The sequence below is a fragment of the Neoarius graeffei genome, chromosome 17, assembly GCF_027579695.1.
Source record: "Neoarius graeffei isolate fNeoGra1 chromosome 17, fNeoGra1.pri, whole genome shotgun sequence".
NCBI lineage: Eukaryota > Metazoa > Chordata > Actinopteri > Siluriformes > Ariidae > Neoarius > Neoarius graeffei.
In genome coordinates this window covers 9,317,273-9,326,146 of record NC_083585.1, presented here as the reverse complement: position 1 = coordinate 9,326,146, position 8,874 = coordinate 9,317,273, and positions in this window count along the sequence as shown.

The following is an 8,874-nucleotide window of genomic DNA, read 5'->3' as shown; positions in this document are numbered from 1 at the left end:
CATATCTCATGATGCGTTTTGGCTAGAAACAAAATTCCACTGCCTATGGAATCCTTGGCTCAAGTCGAATCTATCGCACCCTATGACGTCATATTCTGCCTTGAGGATTTTCCGCCATTTTGAATTTTGTTAAAATCAATGAAATTCTATGGAAACCCATAGAACCGTCTGACGACAGGTTTTCAAATTTGGCACACTGATTCTAGGCTGCCTCACGGTTCTTGTCAGCAAATTTCAACTCAGCATCTCAAACTCTCTAGCGCCAACAACAGGTCAAATTTGCAAGTACATTTCTGCTTGTTACTTTTGAACCGTATGTCTCATCGTCAAAATCTTAGTATGGCTGGAATCCTTGGGTCAACCCGAATCCAACGCACCCTATGGCGTCATATTCCGCCTGGTATATTTTCCGCCATTTTGAATTTTGTGAAAATCAATTAAAATGCTTCTCCTCCCTCAATTTTTGACCAATTCCTTCCAAACTTGGTACATGGCAACTTTGGACTAAGCTGCACTAAAAGCTTACCCGGTTTTTCGAATTTCATAAGCGTTTGGCCGTGGCTGCCAATCAAATTTGGCTGTGCAGACGCGAAACAGGAAGTGTGCTCATATCTCGGCAGCCCTTTGACCTTTCTTAACCAAACTTGGTGGGATTATGCACCACCCCTCCAAAATGGCCCATACCACATTTGGTGCACATTGGCCATTAGGGGGCGCTATAACTTTCCAAAATGTGTTTTGGCTCTTACATCATTGAGCTCATATCTCAGCAGTCTTTTAGCACAGACACACACACACACACACACACACCTAGTACACTGGAAGTAATTTCAGCCATCACAGTCAATCGAATTTGACGGTGAAGCCGTGCATGCCTCTAACCGTCTGGTTGGAGGTACATTCCTGCTTGTAAACACTTCCTGCGCGTGCCTATGACCGTCTGCCTGGTCAGTAGTTTCTGTTGCCATGGCAACTTAGGCTGGGTCACACTGCTTGGCCCCGGATTGCTGCTTGCAGCTATATTTATTATTCAACTTTCTTCTCCTATGGGATGTCAATGGCAGCCCATAGAACCACACATAGGAAAATGCTCAAATTTGGCACACACATTCTAGACAGTCTCAGCATTCCCCACAACAATTTTTAGGTCCCCACCCCCAACCCTCTAGCGCCACCAGCAGGTCAAAGTTGCAGGTACATTTCTGCTTGTAACTTTTGAACCGTTGGTCCGATTTTCAAAAACTTGGTATCCCTGGAATCCTTGGGTCAAGACGAATCCAAAGCACCCCATGACGTCATTTTCCGCCCATATAGTTTTCCCGCCATTTTGAATTTTGTGAAAATCAATTAAAATGCTTCTCCTCCCTCAATTTTGGACCAATTTCTCCCACACTTGGTAGATGGCAACTTTGGAATAAGCTCCACAAGAAACTTACCCGGTTTTTAGAATTTCATAAGCGTTTGGCCGTGGCAGCCAATCAAAATTGGAGGCGCAGACGCCAAACAGGAAGTGTGCTCATATTTCGGCCGGCCTTTGGCGTATCTTAACGAAACTTGGTGGGTTTATGCCCCACCCCTCCATGAAGGACCCGAAAGAATTTGGAACAAATTGGCTGCTAGGGGGCGCTATAACTAGGAAAAATGTCTTTTGGCTCATATCTCATGATGCGTTTTGGCTAGAAACAAAATTCCACTGCCTATGGAATCCTTGGGTGAAGACGAATCTATCGCACCCTATGACGTCATATTCTGCCTTGAGGATTTTCCGCCATTTTGAATTTTGTTAAAATCAATGAAATTCTATGGAAACCCATAGAACCGTCTGACGACAGGTTTTCAAATTTGGCACACTGATTCTAGGCTGGCTCAAGGTTCTTGTCAGCAAATTTCAACTCACCACCTCAAACTCTCTAGCGCCAACAACAGGCCAAAGTTGCATGTACATTTCTGCTTGTTACTTTTGAACCGTATGTCTGATCGTCAAAACCTATGTAGCGCTGGAATCCTTGGGTCAAAACGAATCCAACGCATCCTATGCCGTCATATTCCGCCTTGTATATTTTCCGCCATTTTGAATTATGTGAAAATCAATTAAAATGCTTCTCCTCCCTCAATTTTTGACCAATTCCTTCCAAACTTGGTAGATGGCAACGTTGCACTAAGCTGCACAAAAAACTTACCCGGTTTTTCGAATTTCATAAGCGTTTGGCCGTGGCTGCCAATCAAACTTGGATGTGCAGACGCGAAACAGGACGTGTGCTCATATCTCGGCAGCCCTTTGATCTTTCTTAACCAAACTTGGTGGGATTATGCCCCACCCCTCCATAAGTGCCCATACCACATTTGGTGCACTTTGGCCATTAGGGGGCGCTATAACTTTCCAAAATGTGTTTTGGCTCATATATAATTGAGCTCATATCTCAGCAGTCTTTTAGCACACACACACACACACACACACACACACACACACCTAGTACACTTGAAGTAATTTCAGCCATCACAGTCAATCGAATTTGACGGTGAAGCCGTGCATGCCTCTAACCATCTGGTTGGAGGTACATTTCTGCTTGTAAACACTTCCTGTGCGTGCCTATGACCGTCTGCCTGGTCAGTTCTTTCTGTTGCCATGGCAACTTAGGCTGGGTCACACTGCTTGGCCCCGCATTGCTGCTTGCAGCTATATTTTTATTATTCAACTTTCTTCTCCTATGGGAAGTCAATGGCAGCCCATAGAGCCACACATAGGAAAATGCTCAAATTTGGCACACACATTTTAGACAGTCTCAGCATTCCCCCCAACAATTTTTAGGTCCCCACCCCAACCCTCTAGCGCCACCAGCAGGTCAAATTTGCAGGTACATTTCTGCTTGTAACTTTTGAACCGTACGTCCGATTTTCAAAAACTTGGTATCCCTGGAATCCTTGGGTCAAAACGAATCCAAAGCACCCCTTGACGTCATTTTCCGCCCATATCGTTTTCCCGCCATTTTGAATTTTGTGAAAATCAATTAAAATGCTTCTCCTCCCTCAATTTTTGACCAATTTTTCCCAAACTTGGTAGATGGCAACTTTGGACGAAACTGCACAAGAAACTTACCCGGTTTTTAGAATTTCATAAGCGTTTGGCCGTGGAAGCCAATCAAAATTGACGGCGCAGACGCCAAAAAGGAAGTGTGCTCATATCTCTGCCGCCCTTTGGCGTATCTTAACGAAACTTGGTGGCTTTATGCCCTACCCCTCCAAAATGGCCCACAAAAACTTTGGAACAAATGGGCTGCTAGGGGGCGCTATAACTAGGAAAAATGACTTTTGGCTCATATCTCATGATCCGTTTGGGCTAGAAACAAAATTCGACTGCGTCTGGAATCCTTGGGTCAAGACGAATCCATTGCACCCTATCACGTCATATTCTACCTTGAGGATTTTCCGCCATTTTGAATTTTGTTAAAATCAATGAAATTCTATGGCAACCCATAGAACCGTCTGACTAGAGGTTTTCAAATTATGCACACTGATTCTAGGCTGCCTCAAGGTTCTTGTCACCAAATTTCAACTCACCACCTCAAACTCTCTAGCGCCACCAACAGGTCAAAGTTGCAGGTACATTTCTGCTTGTTACTTTTGAACCGTATGTCTGATCGTCAATATCTTAGGATCACTGGAATACTTCAGTCAAATCGAATCCAATGCACCCTATAGCGTCATATTCCGCCTGGTATATTTTCCGCCATTTTGAATTTTGTGAAAATCAATTAAAATGCTTCTCCTCCCTCAATTTTTGACCAATTCCTTCCAACCTTGGTTGTTGGCAACTGTGGACTAAGCTGCACAAAAAACATATCCGGTTTTTAGAAATTCATAAGCATTTGGCCGTGGCTGCCAATCAAATTTGGCGTTGCAGACACGACACAGGAAGTGTGCTCATATCTCGGCAGCCCTTTGACCTTTCTTAACCAAACTTGGTGGGATTATGCCTCACCCGTCCAAAAGGGCCCTTACCAGATTTGGTGCACATTGGCCATTAGGGGGCGCTATAACATTCCAAAATGTCTTTTGGCTCATATATCATTGAGCTCATATCTCAGCAGTCTTTTAGCACACACAGACACAGACCTAGTACACTTGAAGTAATTTCAGCCATCACAGTCAATCGAATTTGATGGTGAAGCCGTGCATGCCTCTAAGCATCTGGTTGGAGGTACATTTCTGCTTGTAAACACTTCCTGTGCGTGCCTATGACCATCTGCCTGGTCAGTTCTTTCTGTTGCCATGGCAACTTAGGCTGGGTCACACTGCTTGGCCCCGCATTGCTGCTTGCAGCTATATTTTACAATTTGTACTTTGTCCCAACTTTTTTGGAATTGGGGTTGTACAATGTTTAATGCCTATGGCCCAAATGTTCATCGTCCTTCAGGTGGGACAGCTGTCCTGGTACGGAACGACATAATTCACAGCCACCTTGTAATTACTACTCATCTGCAAGTGGTGGCAGTCCGTATAACACTTCATAAAGTAGTTACTTTGTGTTCCGTCTATATTCCTCTTGATGTCACTGTAACTTTGCACGACCTGGATGACTTAACTGACCAACTGCCTACCCCATACCTCCTCTTAGGGGACTTTAATGCACATAACCCTGCATGGGGTGGGAATCATTCAAACGCTAAAGGCAAGACTCTGGAAGATTTTATCTCTAAAAATGACTTATGCCTGTGGAATGATGGATCTTCTACCTATTTACATCCAGGCCATGGTACTTACTCAGCAATTGATTTATCAATATGTGATCCTGACATCTTGCTTGACTTCTCTTGGCGACCCTTGGATGACCTCTGTGGGAGCGATCATTTCCCCTTGATCATGACATCTACTGAAGCGGATATACAGTTAAGACCTCCTAGATGGCAACTTAAAAAAGCTAATTGGAATGTCTTCCAACACCTTTGTGACGCCCAACTTGGTCACTTACCCCAAAATATTGAAAATCCTGTTGAACACTTCACTGAAATATTGATAGCAATTGCGGAGGAAACTGTCCCTAAGACCTCAGGAAAGCCCCACTGTAAGTCCAACCCATGGTTTAATGACAACTGCAAAAAGGCCATTGACTCCCGGAAGAAAGCAGAGAGAATTTTTAACAAACATCCAACAACAGAAAATCTCACCAGATTGAAAATCTGCCGAGCTCAAGCACGTAGGACTATCAATGAGTCTAAAGCACAAAGCTGGAGACAATATGTTTCCAGTCTTACATCCGATGCATCCTCTAAAAAGGTGTGGAGTTTTATTAAAAAGATGAAGGCAAAAGGTGGAACCTCACAAGTTCAGCACTTGAAATGTCAAGAAGGTCTTCTGACAACAAAGCAGGACATTGTTGATAAACTTGCTGAAACGTTTGAAAAGAACTCCTCTGTGGAAAATTGTCGACCTGAATTTCAAGCTCTGCGCAGGAAAGAGGAGGGAAAGGACTTGATTTTCCTGTCAGATAATTCAGAACCGTACAATCAGCCTTTCTCAATGGATGAACTTCTCTGCTCCATAAGAAACTCCCATGATACTGCAGTGGGCCCTGATGCAATTCACTATCAGTTCTTAAAAAATCTGCCATCCAGTGCATTAGCCCATCTTCTGACAATATTTAATGCGATCTGGGAATCAGGAAATGTTCCACCATCTTGGCAGAAAGCATTTATTATCCCCATTCCCAAACCAGGCAAAGATCACACTGACCCCACAAACTACCGTCCAATAGCCTTAACTAGTTGTTTATGTAAAACCATGGAAAGGATGGTGAATAATAGACTAGTTTGGATGCTTGAAACAGCAGGACATCTGACTGAATATCAATGTGGCTTTAGGAAGGGGAAGAGTACAGTGGACCACCTTATTCGACTGGAGTCCTTTATACGTGATGGATTCATCAGGAAAAAACATGTGGTAGCAGGTTTTTTTTACCTTGAAAAAGCCTATGATACAACGTGGAAATATGGTATTCTAAAGGATCTGTACTGCATGGGATTCAGAGGCCATCTGCCCATTTTTATCTCAAACTTTTTGTCCAACAGACGTTTCCAGGTCCAACTGGGTACTACTTTTTCAACTCCACATTTTCAAGAGCTAGGAGTCCCTCAAGGCAGCATTCTCTCTGTCACTCTATCCAGTGTCAAAATCAATAGTATCGTACAAGCAATCAGCCCACATTTGTTTTGCAGCCTTTATGTCGACGACCTCTGTATCTGCTACAGAAGAAAATATATGAGTACAATTGAGAGACAACTCCAATTATGCATAAACAAGATCAGTACTTGGCCAATTCAAAATGGCTTCAAGTTTTCTAAATCTAAAACTGTCTAAAACTGTCATTTTTGTCAACTTAGATCATTACATCATGATCCTCTGCTCTACATGGATGGTGCACCAATCCAAGTGGTGAAAGAAGTTAAATTTCTTGGACTTACCTTTGATAACAAATTATCCTTCATTCCACACATGAAATGTCTCAAGAAGAGATGCTTTAAAACTTTGGATATTTTAAAAGTTCTATCAAAGACAAAGTGGGGAGCAGAGTGGACTGTGCTGCTGCATCTTTACAGAGCACTAACTAGTGAGGTCCCGTTTGGACTATGGGAGCATTGTCTATGATCAGCAAGGAAATCATACATCCAGACACTGGACACTGTGCATCATCAAGGCTTAAGACTGGTCTTGGGAGCCTTCAGAACCTCACCAGTTCAGAGCCTGTATGTGGAGGCAAGAGAACCCCCCCCCCCCCCCCCCCTTCAGTTAAGGCGCTTAAAACTTGCTCTACAGTATGCAATCAAACTCAAAGCAAACAAAAATAATCCTGCTTACTGTGCTGTCTTTCACCCCCAGTTTTTGCAGTTTTATGAAGCTAAACCTAGGTCTATCAGACCTTTTGGAATACGCATACAACCCTTCCTGGAGGCCTTGAACATGGATCTGGACAGTCTGCAATCTTCACATGTCTGTTCCACTCCCCCTTGGACCTTGAGACAACCTGTAATTGTGCAGGACCTAAGTCACAGAAAGAAATCTAGCACACATCCAAGCGAGTACCTTAGTTGTTTCCTTGATGTAAGACAGCGCTTCCCTTTGCACATCCCAATCTATACTGATGGCTCAAAAACGGATACTTGTGTGTCGTCAGCAATGGTAGTCGCTTCTAACCAGCGTGAAATACGCATCCCAAACCTGTGCTCTATTTTTACAGCCGAAGCCCAAGCCTTGCTCTTGGGCCTTGAATACATAGAAGAGTCCAATCAACAAAAATCTTTAATTTGCACAGACTCTAGGTCATGCCTTCAGGCATTGGAGTTTTTAAAGACTGATCACCCCCTGATTACTAAAATACTTGAAAAAGTGGATCACCTAACTAAACTTAACATGGACATTATTTTTTGTTGGGTCCTTGGTCACGTGGGCCTGAGTGGTAATGAAAAGGCAGACAGTGCTGCTAAAGGAGCCCTGAATGAAGACATTTCTCAATGCCAAATCCCTGTCTCTGACATTAAACCTGTGCTTTGTTCTTACATAAGTGATATATGGCAAGCCGAATGGGATGAATGTGCTGGAAATAAGCTGCATGACATATGTAATACAGTGAAACAAGTGATAACCCAGTCATTTGCATGCAGACATGATCAAGTTGTGTACACAAGGTGTAGAACTGGACATTAGACTCACCCACGGTTTTTTATTAACTGGAGGTGAACCTCCCCTTTGTGATCCTTGTGGTAGTCTCTTATCAATTAAGCATATTTTATCTTGCTCTGGCGGCACGGTGGTGTAGTGGTTAGCGCTGTCGCCTCACAGCAAGAAGGTCCTGGGTTCGAGCCCCGGGGCCGGCGAGGGCCTTTCTGTGTGGAGTTTGCATGTTCTCCCCGTGTCCGCGTGGGTTTCCTCCGGGTGCTCCGGTTTCCCCCACAGTCCAAAGACATGCAGGTTAGGTTAACTGGTGACTCTAAAATTGACCGTAGGTGTGAATGTGAGTGTGAATGGTTGTCTGTGTCTATGTGTCAGCCCTGTGATGACCTGGCGACTTGTCCAGGGTGTACCCCGCCTTTCGCCCGTAGTCAGCTGGGATAGGCTCCAGCTTGCCTGCGACCCTGTAGAAGGATAAAGCGGCTAGAGATAATGTGTGATGTGATGTGTTATCTTGCTCTGCCCTTAGAGTAAAAAGACAGAAATTTTTTAAAGAAGATACTATATTTGATATTTTTAATAAGGTCCCACCTTTAAAGGTTTTAAACTTTTTAAAGTGTATTGATGTGAACAAACTTATTTAATGTAGCTATTTATTTATTTGATTGTTGGTTTTGAATATGTCAAGTTAAATTTATTACCTGTATTTGCCATGAAATAGCCACAGCTGCTTAACTGGCAATAAACGAAAACAAACAAACTTATTTCAAGAAGCCAGCCTACTTCTCTTGTTTGTAATTAGTTTATAGCAATATATTTGTAATATATATTTAGCAGTGGTTAGTGCTGTCGCCTCACAGCAAGAAGGTTCTGGGTTCGAGCCCCGTGGCCGGCGAGGGCCTTTCTGTGTGGAGTTTGCATGTTCTCCCCGTGTCCGCGTGGGTTTCCTCCGGGTGCTCCGGTTTCCCCCACAGTCCAAAGACATGCAGGTTAGGTTAACTGGTGACTCTAAATTGAGCGTAGGTGTGAATGTGAGTGTGAATGGTTGTCTGTGTCTATGTGTCAGCCCTGTGATGACCTGGCGACTTGTCCAGGGTGTACCCCGCCTTTCGCCCGTAGTCAGCTGGGATAGGCTCCAGCTTGCCTGCGACCCTGTAGAAGGATAAAGCGGCTAGAGATAATGAGATGAGATATATATTTAGCAGTGGTTAG